The following is a 16,546-nucleotide window of genomic DNA, read 5'->3' as shown; positions in this document are numbered from 1 at the left end:
TGGAGGGATTCCTAGGAACTGCTGCGTGACGATGCTGGCTTAAACAGCCCAGAGTCTCTCCTGTCTCTCTCACACCTCCTCCTCCTCCTCCTCCCCCACTCTCTGCCCCTGGGTTTTTTTTTTTCTCCCAGCCTTACATGAGGTGCATCTGCTGTGCGTATTTGAACATAAGATAATCTAGCGCCATCCACACTGCTCCCACAGGACTGGCTATATAGTCGGCAGACAGAGTGAACATCCAGCCCTCTTTCTCTCCTCTGAACTAAGCTCCACCTCTCACTTTCTCACTCTCTCTTTCTCTCCCAGCATCACACACACACTCGCTTTCTCTCCAAGACTCCCTACTCCTACTCCAGATGAGCGTGCTTCCTCGTCAGGGCAGGCAGATTTGGAGCTGAAGGTGTGCTTTTGTTGCCAGGTAAGAGAGCTCATTTCATCTTTGAGCTAGCTCAGAAGTTACAAACCGACAGGGCATCTCTTGTTGGCATTTCAGTGTGTTTTTGTGGTGAGGTAGATGTGCATGATGTATCCATGTCTAGATGACATAATCAGGAAGGGTGGGTGCTTTGAGTGTGTCACAGAGGAAGTAGACTTTGCTACAACTCCCAGCCCATTTTCATAACAACAGTTTGGCGCCCATTTTTGCCGCGCCTTTCATTGCCATGTGCATTGGAAGCTTTTTGTGTTCGCTGAAGGTAGGCACAGGGTGGAGCGCAGCTGGCTACAGCAAGGATGCAACATATAGAACATGTCTCTAGTTGCGAGGGGAGACCACAGTGTGGATGTGTGGGCGGATGGATAGACAGGGAGAGGAGGGGAGAGGAATAGAGACAGAAGATGAGCAGCTGCTTTCATCCCATGGAAGCTAATCCCTGCGTTTGTTCCCTCACTCCATCAGATAAAACAGGCAGGCTGTGGCTCTGGTGCCCTGTCTTTTTCTTGTTTTTTTTGTTCTCCACTGTTCTCCATCCTTCAGTTGTGATGGGTTTATCATGTGATGGAAAAAGAGTCAAGCTATTGATTCGGAAATGAGCTGTAATACAATTTTAAAAAGCAAATCATTCCTATGTGTCTGGGACTTTTCCCTTGCATGAATCTGTTCTGATAATCTAACAAACTCACTTGTGATGTTGAATTCACAATCTTTTTAGCTTAGAAAAGTCCATAGAGTGAGTAGATGCCACTGAAAAGCCTCTTAAGTTCCATATGTTAACCAATATCTCTGCTATTATTGTGATTGGAGGGAACCCTTTTTTACTGTAAAGGAGGCTTATCACCTCCCACAGGTTTACTGATAGAGTGCTGATTTGGTTGCTGCACAGTTCACATGGAATGGATGGCTGCTGGCTCTCGGCAAACATGTCAAGCATATCCATGGTGATTGTAGCACGCCTTCGCCGACAAATCATTAAAAAAGCAGGCGGCCTATCACCTCCTGCCTGCTCCCGGATTACCTAATATCTCAAGAGGCAGGATCAGCTAATGCAATGGGAGAGAACGAAAAGGGAGGGAAGGGGGGGGGGTTGGGTTGCTCAGGTGTTGCTGTTTAGCTGAGTGCTTTGAATATATTACTCCAGGAAGCTCCCGTGTGTCAAACTGTTACCAGGTGACGGTGGAAGCGAAAGAGGCAGCACATTGAGCTCCCCCCACCCAAATCTAAATGACCCCTTAGCTCATTTCCCAAGGCAGAGCTTATGTTTACATACTCTCTGGGAGCTTCTGCAGATGCTCCATTTCATAATCACTAACTGAATCAGGCAGGCTGAGGCTGTGCACTGATGGATGCAGCGTGGACTGTTGGCTGGCAATCACTTTTTGAAACACTGTTGGGATATTCTTCACGTCTTGACCCATAAGTTATTTAAAATGCTATGATAAACTTAACACAGCTTTGGATCATGTTTACATTTCAATCCTTTCAAGTTGATTTGATGACACCCCTGGCAACAGGGGTGTCATCAAATCTTTATCCGGCTTTTTAAAGAGCTATTAATGAGAAGAACAGGCCTAAACTCCAGAGCCTGATGCCTGGACGCCACTAATCTTTTGTCTCTGATGGGTTATCTTGACTGAACTTTTCAAAAAGTCAGGATAAAAGGGCACCTGACAGGATTGCTTTGGATTTGGCTCAAGGCTTTCTATTATAATAATAAGTTTATTATGGACAGGTTAAAGGAAGTGGTGGCATCAGGACAGTAAGACACAGACTACGTGGTGTTTGTTTCTAAACTGGAAAGCAAAATGGAGGATAAAAATAGTATCCCTCTCGTGATTTGACCTTGTGTGGTCATTTGGTAGTGGATGCCTGTGAGCACAGATCAGTAACACTGTCATGACAGAGATCGAGTCATGCAGGCTGATGCCTCATGACTAGCTACCCTGCTCTCCCTGCTGGGGTTGTTTTCCATGTTCTTGTACCCAGCCTCTTCATCATCTCATTGTACACTAAACATCATTGTCTTTACTGGTATTAAAAAAAATAATCTGGTAATGAATTACAGGAGTATCACTTTAATACAAAATGAAATAATGATGTTCTCAGTGCTAAGTATTGATTGAATATTAATTACAATACAGTCCAGTCTCCATCACTGTGCCACTGCCACAGTGGGACAAACATGTTGGTGGCTAAAAAATACGATACTGATATTGGAATGGACTTTCCTTGCCACAAAAGTATGATTTTCATAATAATAATGCTAATTTCTGGTGATAGTTTTCTTAACAGTTCATTTATCTATATTTTTTCATTGCTTTTAGTACCAGTCCTACACTGCAGACCTGGACTAGGATGTGCAAAATTGAGATCACTAAAGGTGAAGTAGTACTCCTGTCAAATGTCTGATGCACACAAATTAGAAAGCTGTGTCTTCAACATCTCATTACAAAGGCAAAAACACCCCTGAACCTTGTGGTATGTGTAACTCTAACAAGGCCCTGAAGGTTACCATTATAAGTTTTTATTGCTTGGCTAACTGGTATCAGCGCTGTCTTAAAGGCCTGACATCGATGGGCTAATTAGCTTGGTCTAAGTCCTGATTTGAAGCCCTGTGTTTGACAGGGTGTATAGAACTCAGGACTGCTTGATCTCTGTAGACCCACCGAGATAAGACTCAGATTACATGATCAATCCACACTCACACGGCCTGACTAATACACACATGCTCATACACATGCTATTGACTAAGGAGAGACTCATACATATAAGAGTAATAGTGCCATTTTGCACAGCACAGGGAGAACACAAATAAAACAAAGTAAACATCTGGTTCTAACATATAAATGATGAAAACCTGCAAGTTTGTTTTTGAAGGAGCCAGTCCTACACAGTTTAAGTGGACCACAACCAAATCATGTACACCTAGATACATAAACCCTTGTAATGGCTAAGAAAAGAAGGCCATTTGCTAAAACCTGAAGTACTCACACATATGGGTTTAGAGTACACAAACATCACAGCAGCAGTCATTTGGCATCAAAGATATTACCAGAATTATAAGCATCTCTCAGAGGACCTCTTCAGGCCCCAGCTAACGTCATCATCATGTTACTTATTTGATTAGTTTACATCACTGAGCATGAACGAGGCCTTTCCACACAAGGGTGTTCTCATCTGTGCAGAGGATTGTTCCATTTGTGACAACAGCCCAGTATTACAGTTGCATACAACTGCATTTAAATTCACATTTATCAGCTTCGGCACAGTCAAAACAACTGGCACTTAGTCAGAACGGATCAGCACCACAGGCTGAGTAATGTCTAATGAAGCTGGTAAAAAAAACAAGTATGTTGGATACATTTGCAGAACAACAGTGTTTAATTAAATACACTGAGTGAATGGCTCCAGAGTGGAGAATTAATGTTACACTAAGTTCATTTAGGTTCATTCCAAGGAATACCTAACCGAATTACAAGATTTCAATTATTTTGAATCCTTGTCTTCATGTACATCCATTACTGCCTGAAAATACACAATGGTCTGTTCAAAGTGTGCCATAGACAGCTATATTTAAGGGCTTTGTCATGCCTTTCTGCCAATATGACGTTCATTTAAAGATGGTATCTTGGAGTATATGTATGGTGACGGTGGTGTGGTGGGGAGGGGAGGCGCTTTATTGTGATAGGTAAGAAAATTATTTTATGGTAAGACTTACTTCCAGTCGGAGCACTGTAATTTTAAAATCCCCTTCAGGAGGAAATTGCTTTTGCCCTCCTACAACTTTTTAATATCCTGATTCATACTTAGCGCTGGTAAAACGCATCATCTACCCGTAGCTTTTCTCCTGCTGCTGCCCGAAGGTGCTGTGTGGGGAAGTTATTAGAGATTAATACCATCTGGGTGTGTGGGACTGCTGAGGGACATGAGCCTTGCCCTGTGTGCCCCACGTCTGTCCTCCTGAGCCCCTCTACCTCAGCTATACATAGTGGATGAAACATCCCCCTTTGTCCAATGAAAGAGTAGCTAAATTATTACTGAGGGGCACGCAGCATTAAAAAAGGAGGCCCTAGAGCTCATTTTCAATGTTTCATGAATGTAATAAGACATAAAAAAATCAGGGTGGCACTTTTCTTGTGCTTACCTGTATTTCTCATGAACACCTGGCCCTGAAGATATGTTCAGTGGGCCCACCAATGATGCTCCTCTTCAACATAATGATATCATGACAGTGAATAAGATAACAGGGGAAGAAGTGCCACCCTGTCTTCAGGGTTTTGTGAGTAATAATCTAACCAACTGCTGTTCTGTGTGTAATTGTGTTCTTGGACTTGTTTTTGGTCTGAAATGATTAGATTAGAGGTGTTTCACTTGGTCCCCTGTGTCATGAGTGTACCTGTCAGGATGGAGATGAGCCTAGAATTTCAAATTACTAGTATCCATTCATAAATGTATTTTGCCATTCATGAGTTTAGAATAAACATCTTGCAAGGGGAATTAAGTAATTTAGATGGATTATTGCAAAGACGGATGCAACAATTTGAGCAAAATGATGCATTTAAAAATCAGGCAACAACACAGAGTCTTATCTAAGGCAAGAAAAGGGCTACTGGTACTTTTACAGGGTGTTGAAATTCTCATTTCTCTGTCAGCAGATCAAACTTTATCCAAGTAAATTTTCTCTTGTCTGTCATTTACTCGCTGCTTCTGGGCGCCCTTGGAGGATGCATTAGTCATAAAGTCACACAGCAGCTGTATGTGCAAAATACTCTGGGATAAAGCAAGCTATTAAAATTAGTGTCACCCTGCACCCACCCTTTGCATGACACAAATGACCTTGGCGGATTTAAAATGTGTCACAATAATTTCATTGTGTGTCGAAGAGGCATGAATAGTCATCACAGATATAAAACTTACTTCCTTTGTCCTCTTCCATCCCCCCCTGTCAACTGAGTGCACATTTGACTAAAGAGAACAGCCTGCTGCAAGTGAGTCACATTGCTGTATTGTTTTGCAACCAATCAAGGTCATTGCACGCTCATTAAATTTGCTGTGGATGGATTAAACGGAATAAATGCACAGGCGCATAATCAGTATTACAGCCTTAATATTGTCAAGTGACCCTACTGTGAAGATGATTTCATTCTTCTCTCTAATACAGCAAGGCAAGAGATGTCATTAGCTGTTGAACCGGTGACTCCCTGTTTTCCCTGTCAGAGGGGAACCCCCCTTCACTCTCTTCAGTGTTGGCTGAGTCCTGCTGTGGCAAAAGAAACAGTGAGGGGGAACACCAAGTGATAAGGGAAAGACATTCCTCCCTTTCACCCCACCTTTTCCCATCTCTGGCCCACACCATCCTCAATTACTGTTAGTCGAATGGCATGTGTGCCCTCCATTGCGGACTGCTGAGATTTGCCTCTGATGCAAACACCCTTGTTTGTCACCATGGCAACCAAGTCTCCTGCCTGCTGTAGGTTGTCATGCCAGCCGCCTCCCCCATGCTCTTCCTCAACCATTAGCACTGTACTGTAGCTGACACGTGTGTGCGAGCTGTACACTGTTTCTCCGTGATCCTTCTGGTTGTCTTCATAAGCTGCTCTTGACGCTGAGGTGGAGCAACTGCTCAAGAAAAAAACATCTTGCATAGGAATGTTTTCATTTCAGTGCTGCCAACCAGCATAGTCAATCGCTGGAAAAATAACACAAGCTCAGCTTAAAAGACTGAGAAATATATCAGTAATTGGTTTCTATTTACAACCCCCTAACTTCCATTCTCGAAAAAATTGTTGCAGTCTGACATGTCTGGGGCTCCCATGAAGGAGAATGCAAATGTGGTGCCCTCTGTGCAGAGTTCATTCTCAGAGCCAAGCTTCTTGGGGGGGCAGGCAGAGGCCTTTCTTCCAAAACATGTCCACCCAGTCAGATGAAAAAACACTCATTAACACAGCGCCATGAGGCCAATCCTGCCCACTCGAGGATAATAACTAGGCATCTGCTTAAATTTGATATAATGCTGTCGTACTGGGTAGTCTGGGGTCTGTAATAGTGGCAGAAATTATTGTGCTTTCTTAAGCCATTGACTCCTGCTCTTTGCTGCTTAAACTGAAGCGTTTGAAACAACCCAGCTCCATTATTGACATCAGAGGGTTTAATGGGATCTTTACAGTGACTCCTCAGGGTAAACTTTAGTATATTTGAGAGGATGATTATCCTTATTTACGGTTCTGTAGAGAGCTAACACCGTCCAGATAAAGAGCAACTTTTCCCCCTCTGTTTGATAGAATGGGCTTGAGGCCTGAGGAGCCATTTTTGCTGCTGGTGAAATTTCAGAGATTACATTTGCTGTTCCTTATCTCCTAAATTAACTCATTACCTTGACATCCTTGGGAACAGATTGGCCTTGAATTTATAATGAAACATGGCTGTCCCCTCATGTCCTATATGCACAGTACACATTTCAGCGCAGACCTTTAACTCTCAGCTCTGTTCTTGCTATTGATTTTGACTCTACAGCTACATGAGTAACCTTGAGGAGGGTGGCAAAAAATGAGAAAAAAAGATGGGGCAAAAATAGAATGCCTCTGTGCCTCCTATGAAATGAAACTCCATCCACCTGCCAGCAGGATTTTGGGTTTTTTTGTGCCGCACTACAATTGAAGAATTTTCATTGTGGTTGTTGTCACTGTGTGCACCAGAAAAATGAAAGGAGTGTGTGGATGTTACTGTTGGTGAACATGTTCTGTTTTGTGACACATTGGTTGCAATAAGGGTTTGGAAGTCAATCTGTCAAACAGAACTGACTCTTTATTTGCTGTACTGTCTCAAATTAGGCTAAGAAACATAGCTCACTTAAAGTTGGCCATGGTTACTCTGCAAATTGGGTTCAATCAGACTAACTCGGCAAAACATTTCAATTCTGTCAATCACATCCTTTCCTTGAAGCTTACACTAATTGCATATGCAAATTGCCTAAGATTGCGAGTTTGCACCAGCTGTAGAGTTTGGTGATTGTGAATTGCGATAATGATGGATTTCCTCACATTCATTTCTTAAACGTTTTAATGAAGAGGCAGCCACTTACAAATGTGGATTATGAATGCATTGTGTATTGCAAAACAAACTGTGCAAGGCTGCCTCCATTAACGACAAGTATTCCAATTAAAAGCCGAATCAGTAGAGGTATTTTTCTCGGGCCAGATGTAGGCTGGATGAAGCATGAGTACCCGGATCTTGGTATTGTTCAGCCTAAATGCTCCTAAATAACAAAACAATGAAACGAAGACTTCACATCTGTTGATTATCCAAGTATATGTTTTCTGTGAAAATCACAATCTTTTGGTGTATTGAACAGATTTCCTTCCCTGTTGCTGTGGCTTTAGTGATTATGTTTACCCAGTGCACTTTATTGTTGTCCATCGTAAGAAAAAATAAAAAGAGGAAAAACTCATGACTCAAGCGTATCACCTTATCTGTGAAACATGACAGTCATCCTTGTATGGCTTTGTATGTAAGAGCTATCTACATTAACTATAATGACTAAAGTTTTCCTTGCACTGTATACCCATAGACATGTGTTTTTGCCTCTGTTTTTCTATATTTTAACCGACTTTGACAACTTCTACAATGTGGTTGGCTTATAGCTTAATACTGTGCCCGAATGCACCCTATGTAGACACAGATGGAGCTGTACAAGTGCTGCTGCTGAATGCTTGGTTACTAGGGGTGGGACGGTTCAGGAAAAAAATCCTAACCGTTCGGTACACGTGTTTCGGTTCGGGGCTCGTGTTCTGTTCGGTTCTGGACATGCGCATCAAGTAATACAGGGAGCCGTTTTTTACCACAGCATGGAGACGAGTGTTGGCAACTTGGCTTCTCTCTCACTACATTTGTTGACTTTACAAACTATCAAAAGCTACTAGTGACTCTCTCTGATGACTTTTGGAGACTGACGTGAATCATTCTGCAGTCAGGCTACTCTCCTCGACAAGCAGTGGCCGTGAGCTCCTCCCCCGCCTCAGCGCATTTACAAGTGGTCAGTCTCTGTAGCTTCGCGCAGCAGGTTCGGCTGCAGGCGGCGCAGAGAGACGCACAGCACTCTGCGTTAAATCGTGCGCAAAGCTGCCGCTGGTCCTGTCATGGCTTACAGAACGGGATGTAAATAGCATATTTCAATGGCAAAAATAAAATAAAAACCACGGACATCAGTATCGTTAGCATTGCATAGCTTAGCGTAGTCATAGTTAGTCTATCCAACTAGCATGTCATCAGCAACGGTGGACAAAGCAACACACATTCTCTGTCCGACGGTGGGAGTATGTGCGCACAAAGTGTAGACCTGTTCTATAGGAAAGGTTTTCTTAAATGGCTTCTGTTATGATCTGGTGCTATATAGAAATGAAAAAGAAATGAAATTGACTCGATCATATATAATGATAGGGGAAACACTGAACTGATTCTTAAATGTGGTAAATGTTGGATAAATAGGATATATTTTATGCTTATCTGGTATTTCCAGAGTGTTAAAAGTAGAAAAAACCTCAACATTGTAAACCGAACTGAACCGAAAACCGTGACCTCAGAACCGTGATATGAACCGAACCGTGGATTTAGTGAACCGTTCCACCCCTATTGGTTACCATAGAGGATTAAAGAGGTAACCAAAAACAGGGGTTCTGTAGTGGCAGTGGTTTTAGGGAAGCAGTGACAAAGGCACACAGTCTTCTAACAAGCTTGGTGAGATGACAATTAAATTAGCACTAAGATGACAACACAAAATGGACTAGAAAAAGCTTTTTGCAGAAATAATTATTAGATATTTTATGACCATAATCGGGCACTAGTTTCCCACATTTTTGATTCAGAAATGTTGATTGTGCTTTCACAGGGAGTCATGCTGTTGTCATGTCAGGCAAAATGATAGTTTTAACTCAAATGATGGCCTATATAAACATTAACAAGGCATCAAATTGGTATTCAAACCTGAACCTAAACATTTTCTTGGTGTTTGACATTATGAGCTGTTTTCTTTCAGCACCATCACAACACACCTCAGCTCTTCAGCAAAGGTGCTGAACCTATTCAGTGGCAGCACGAAGGGCAGCTTCAATGTCAGAGCATCTCACACTCACACGCACACACAAACATCCTCACTGGGCTCAGCCCTGTGGCACCTCTGGACCTGCTCACAGATTAGGAGAAGCTTCAATCAATAACTCCGGAGCCCATCCTCCCACTCCAGCTGACCAACCCCACTAAGAGCCCCAGTGGGGATCGAGCACCAGACAACGCAGACATATTTTCTGGCACTAGCTGTTGACCTGTTATATCCAACTGTGCTTGTTTTTAATCGATAAAAGTACCTCAACTGTCTGAGTGCACTGGAGCTGCTGTGTCCTGTGGACTGTTTGTTTGCTATGCAAAATTGTGCACAATGAGGCATCACAGCCACTCGATACTGCTGCAACCTGAAATCTGGCTGTCCCTTTGGAGAATCAGAGATGATGCTTGGTGGCCATTGAGAGCCAAGGCAGCTTTGCATAACAGACTTTCTCAACAACACCTTCATCTGTTCATCTGTAAATATCAGAGAATCAGACAAACAAGCAAAGGTGTTGGTGCAGATAGAGCTGACTTTTTTGATTGATTTTGTTTTAAAACAAATACTTATGCAATACTAAAGTGTTGTGGACAAAGGGCTGAGTGGCAAGAACACATTCACCTATTATCATCTTTTAATTGGTTCCACTTTGGTGCACGTGGATTTCAATTTTGCCAACACCAATTGTGTTGTAATTCAGAAAAGCAAAATAAAGATACTGTACGTTGATCAGCAATTTACTTTAACCAGTCAAGCAGGGAGAAATTAATTGGAAATGTAAGGAATCTGATTTGGGGAAGCTTAAAATCCCAGAATGGCATCCTGTCAAGCAGGCTGTTAAGTTAGTGTTTGGCTTAATTGCCTGCTCACCATTCTGTCCTTTCAGTAGCTCACTACTAACATTTGCAGTTCAAGTTGTTTGCGCTGCTCCCTGGAAAATAGCTCTTCTTTTCTGATGTCTTTACTGCAAATCACCAGCTACTGATTGACCCCCGGATCAGAAGTGTGCCAGTAAATGATGATGTTGTCTCTCTGTGTTGTCCTGCTGTCTCGCTTTGTGTACAGTAAACAGTCAGTGACTCATGACTCCATTTCAGGCTTTGGGGGTCACTACACACTAACCGTCTCTCTGTTTACCCTCTGCTCACCTCCTTTCTTCTCTTCTGGCTTCATCCGTCAGTTTTTCTCTGGGTGCATAAAGAGATTTAGTGGGAAGCACAAAGCTGCAGGGCAGTGTCTGCTTTCTTTTCATGGAAAAGAAAAATATTCCCAGACTAAAAAAGTTAATGTCTCATCCCAGAGAGACTAAACTTCTGTTTTCTGCATTGACCTGCTACACCAACCCTCCATTGATGTTGGTTTGTGAGTGTGATGTTGTGCCTCAAAGGCATCACTGCAGACTACTTTCACTGTGCTCTGTGTTAACATAGCAGACATAATATTTACTGAATCTGACCCAGATTTTTCAGCCAACACAGGTTCTTGAAGACTCCCTAAATAATGGGAGTAATGCTGCTAATTCTTGTATTTGCTATCTTTCACATTACTGTGCGTATGTTATTTAAAAGGAAAAAGAGGATTTTCTGTTGTTTAGAGGCTTAAAAAGGAAACAGCTCCAGTAATCTGATACAGCCAGCGAACTAGTCTTTTAAATGTTGAATCGATATGTAGCTAAAGCACTGGGTCTTTGGTAGTGTGCCAGCTTGTGGATCAAAATGACTCCTTGATGGTTGATAAAAATAACTTGATGCTCTGTTTGTCTGTGTGTAGCTGCATTTTGTTCTGGAGTCGCACTGTTTTCTCACATCCTACGAAGCTGACCTGCACAGGCCCGGAGATGCTGTCTGTCACCAAGACGAAGTGCCTGTGTTTTTTAATGACATGGTGGGATGGGAATGTTTCAGAATTTAAAATGATTAATTCCACTCCCAGAATGCATTTATAATCAGAGACTGAACATTTAGATCAGAGGAGGTGATGGTATAATACCTCTATACTGTGTGATACATGCATACAGAATAAATGAAGGGACAAAGTATAATGAATGCAGATTCATCTAAACATGAAGAGTCACTTAATGGTTTTAATGAATATCCTCCACCAAGACTATTTCAACAAGTGAAAAGCTACATTTCAGACAATTGTACCCTGCTTTTTTTCTGGTAAGGTGATTCTTTTGTCATTGTTCAACAATGACAAAATTAATTTTTTTCCCAAATGTATTATATTTCAAATGGTAAAACATGTTCATACCCTTTGCTGTGGTGTTCCAAATTGTGCTCGAGTGCATCCTCTCCCTGATTATGCTTGATGTGTCTAGAATCTCATAAGAATCTACCTGTGTCAAGTTGTACTGTCCTGTGTGTGAACATAAACCAAGACAAAAGGTTCCAAGGAACTGTCTGCGCCTCTTTGAACTTTAAATGGTTCAAGGAGCAAGGGCTTTGATATGAACAAAATATTCAATATGAACAGCTGCTAACCTCACACAGCAGATGTCCATGCTGCAGAACCAACTCGTTGTCCTTGGCTGGTGATTGAAGGAACCATATGTTAAGTTAACAGGTTAACAGGTTAAGTTTAGTACATCAGATTCCTTCTCACTGTCATCACAAATTCTAAATACACCTGTAAGTGTTGGTATTTCCTCACATGGTACTTAATAGTCTGAACCACAGAAGCACATAGCTTTAAGCCTGCCAACATGGATCATCCTGTCATCCCATGATCTTTTGATTGGCCTGGACAAAGCTTAGACTTAAAACCACCTGAAAAAAAGACCTGCAGAGGGAAAGTCAAACACCTCCTATAAAGCTCTAAACCTGTGTGCTTAAAAAGACATGTTCAAAAATATGGATATATTCCTTTGAAAGCCTTTAAACAAACTGTGAGTGGCTCAGGTGGCTGAATCATACGGTTATGCCCTTTAGCAAACAACACACTTCTCTGCTCACCCAGTTTAAGTTGCTTAAGTGGCTGACTGAGCAGCCAGATTCAGCACCACACCCTACAGGACAGCTCCCTCCCTCAGCTGCAGCAGCAGGGAAGGCTGTGCCTCATCGCAGCAGCCACTGAAACTTTCTCATTAACTTGTGTAATGAGTTGTGTGTGTAGGTGCACCGAGTCCCAGACTTCTCCGTCCCTGGGGTAGCTCCTTCTGTCCCACCATCAGTCAGGGAGTCAGTGTGCCAGATGTTTTATTCAACACAGCTGTGTGTATTTTTGGCACCTGGCTGCTTCATCAGAAATAGAGGGAGGAGGCAGAGGAAGAGGAGGAGGAGCAGGAAGTGTGGGTGACTCTGTTGTGGGTCTCCAGAATGGGGTCGTGATTGCTTCATGTTTCCAAACCTGCCTGACCACCGCAGGCTAACATCAAACAACCAGAACACCTGTTTCCAGACAGCGCTTCTCGTTCAGCCACTGCTCAGATAAAAGGACCAGAAAGTTTTAGGCCGGGGTGGAAATTGCACCAAGATCAAAGACGAGGCTTTGTTTAAATGGCGGAACAGAATGGTTTCAGCTGATGAATGTTTGGAGGTCTGTGTGTGATGTTAAGTTTATTCCAAAGTTACACAGTTTGTGATGTTGGGGACATGTGACCCCTACGAAGCATCAAAACTGTTTTTTAAGCACATTGAGGATACAATTTCTTTCCATTAAATCAGAGGCTTTGGCAGCTGTTAGATTTGTCATATTTCAATAATACAAAGTAGCACCACAACAAACTAATATTGTGCAGATTATTTTCACGGTTAATTGATTGTCTGTCAAAAGTCAGAACATTGCTCTGTTAATAGGATTGCATTAAATATTGATAATGTATTATTAGAAAGAACATTAAATTATTGTCACTAATCTAATAAATGAATTTCATTCAATAATGATGTTCTCAATCGCACAGTACAGAGAATACCAAGCCAGAGGAGAGGAGCAATGGCTGCTGACAATACAGGCTAATTGTAATACAGTTCAATTGTAATATAACAACAGTACCTGTAGAGTCGTGTGTCTCTTTATATGAGCAGCAGAGGAGAGTGAGAGTGATGTAAAACAAATAGTGGTCAAGCAGTAATGTAGCCATTCATTATTCTAATGGTTTCTGTAGGCAGTGCATGCCCGTCAATTAGAAGATAAGCTCTGGATTTATTTAGTCCACGTATTGAAAATATTGTGTGTAAAATGTGTAATGAATTAAAGATAATGACACACTTTGTAGGATTAACATTATCACTTGGAGTCATAAAAAACACACTATCATTTAATTATTGGAATATTTGTGCATCTTTTTGAGTTTTTGTTGTCACTCTCCAGAAAAAAATATCAGCAGTAGTTGAGTTTTAAGCATTTAAAAGGTGTTGATGTTGCTATGCTCCCTTCCTGACAGTCAGGTCTTGACTCCTCACCATGGTAGTCAAGAAACTGGCAGAGAAGCTTGTACTACCACTGTCATCCATCCTTTTATTTTGACCTGACACAAACAACACACATGTGTTGTGAAGGGAAAACACTGGCTCTACAGCCTCTACTGATTATCAGACAAGTTCCACTAGTTGTACGTGAGTTATTTCTCTTTATTTAGTGCCTGTAGCACACAGTTATCTGCAACCGCCAGCTGGCATGTGCCAATCCCAAAGTACCTATTTAAACTTGTTGCTCTGAAAAGAGTAGGCAGTAAATATCCTCTTAACACAGACCTCATCAGAAGTTAACACACATCAAGTTTCCGTAATTTTGGGGGCTTACCTGGAGGATTGTTGTGTGTGTGATTTGATATGTGTCAAACATAGCCGCTGTGTGTTGCCCTCTTTCGGGCCCTTAAAAGTTGTTGTCTTGTTTTTCCTTTGTCTTGTATACCCTGCTTTTTATGCTTGATTTCCTTTCCGCATGAAAAAAAATCACTTCTTACACAAGCCTCAGGCCACACTGATCTGTGCTTTAAAAACCTCAATTATAAAATCAGAATACAGCTGTGGCCATGCATATTCAACTGCTGGTATTTTTAGAATTTAGTTATAATGTGTTAACAACATTTCACTGTGGTCTTTTAAAGAGGAGAGGTGGGGAAAAATAAAGATCATGTCTCCTCCATAGAGGACCAGTCTCAAAGCCCCATAGCCCAATGCTGAATTCTAAGGCCATAGAAATGTCAAAATTTCCATGTTGTCACACAGAGACAGTGGCTGAATTTCAGGGGCATGTGTTTGAAGTGTGTCCCTCCTGAGACAGCCCGGCCGTGCTGTCTCAAAGCCTTTATTTTTTTTTTACACTGTGTGAAGGTATAAGCCAGAGAAGCAAAAACACTATACATACTGGATTATCAGACCACAGGGGGGTACTCTGCTGCTGCATTCATGATCAAAAGTCCTACATTTTGCATTTGTAGCCTTTTAACCAAGAAACTGATGCGCATAATTGAGTGGGTGTGCACAAAAGTCTGTGCTTCTCCATAAATAAAAGGCTGCTACAGGTGTGCTCAGGGGGTATTTAAAGAGTCAGTGGTGTGCAGATTAATATGACTTTCTCTAACCGTAAAAAAATGAACTACACCTTTCAATAAAATGACACCCTGCTGTTTGAAAATTAATTCAATTTTAGAAAATCAGAACAGAGAAACCACTGTAAATGAAATATATTTCCATAATCCGACTGAAGGAGAAGGTCCATTCAAACAAAAGATGAAGAGCCTTTCCTGCACTGACAACAAGGTCTTGGCAGGATTTGAAAATTGAGCAAAGACAACACACCATGAAATGCCATTCCATCAGGCAAGCACTCTGCAGTAGCCAAAACATAAAGTGTCCCGTCTTTCATTAATTCACCATAAAATGATTTCTCTCCCCCGCCTTTATGGAGACTCCACTGAGGTTACCAGCCATGGTTCCGCAAATATTCATTAGGCATAAATACAAAATCAGAGTGATTCACTGGCACCGGCCATCTCTGGCCCTACCAATTTGCATGCATGGCTTAAGTGTAATTCATTCAGTTGCAGTAATGGGATTGCACCACTGTTGTAGTGGCAACCTTCAATAACGGCAACTGCAATAATGGAGTGCAGCCCTTTTATCCTCAGCACGCCCTGCACCTACATCACTGGTAATGATTTCTCTTTTATCAAAGTGTGAAAATACTGCATCCAGGCCAGACAGTTTTCACTTAGCATTCATTAAGACGGACTTTAAACAACAAAAGGGACTTTTCTGTTGTCTGCATAGAGCCAGGATTTAATACATGCACCAGCAGACAAAAACATTTTGTTTTACTTTCTGATCTTCAATCTCATTAATTCTATTTTGTATGTAGAAGGAATACACATTTAAATAATTGTTATCTTTACTATACCTACACCTACGACACCTTTAAACCTAATAAACCAACCTTTATTCTCACTATTTGTTGTTTAAAGTATGTAAAATGGTCTATGAACTCATTCTGGAGTAAAGGCAACAGAGTTTCTGTCATCCTTTAGGGATACTCCAGGAGAAGGTGGAAAAGAATAAAAAACAATATAATTTGTTAGCTTGTCATTGCCCTTACACCCTTGTCAGAGAAATGGAAGGAATGGAAGATAGTATTCATGAGTGGCCAATGATGAATTACACTGTGGAGGGTTTGATTAGCTTTTTATCTGCTCACGGGACTCTTGGGGATGAACAGAGATTGATGGACTGCAGAGAGCTGACATGGTGTTGTTTATTTGGAGGGTGCATACTTGGCTGGAGTGCAGTGTGCCACGGAAAGAGGAGCAGCAAAGGCTGTCCCTTCACTGGTAGACTCCTTTGAATCAGAAGGCAGTTGTACCGGCATAAAATGCCAAACCTGCAGGCAGGCTTTTTGCCTTTGTGTTTTCTTTGTGTTAGTATCATCTACAACTCCTCTGCTCTGAGCTAAATCCAGTGTGCTGGCCTCAAGAGAGCATGGGACTGTCTAAAGGATGCACAGTCATGATGTAATAATTCCAAAATCAATACTTGAGAAAATTGATCTTGTGTATTTAGTCCCCCAACATGTAC

At 41.8% G+C, this 16,546-nt stretch overlaps 1 protein-coding gene across 2 annotated transcripts in view; it reads left to right on the top strand.

The window, feature by feature from the left end:
• The first annotated feature begins 311 nt into the window (after window positions 1-311).
• syt1a (synaptotagmin Ia) overlaps window positions 312-16,546 on the top strand; it is a 133,398-nt gene continuing 117,163 nt past the window's right edge. For both annotated transcript variants that reach the window (XM_028400021.1, XM_028400019.1), the window contains exon 1: window positions 312-418. The gene's annotated coding sequence lies outside the window, so the exon portion shown is untranslated. The remainder of the gene's footprint in view (window positions 419-16,546) is intronic.

This window comes from Parambassis ranga, chromosome 2 (genome assembly GCF_900634625.1).
Source record: "Parambassis ranga chromosome 2, fParRan2.1, whole genome shotgun sequence".
Taxonomy (NCBI): Eukaryota; Metazoa; Chordata; class Actinopteri; family Ambassidae; genus Parambassis; species Parambassis ranga.
Note: the sequence above shows the minus strand (reverse complement) of the source record. Positions and strands in the feature narration are given on the sequence as shown.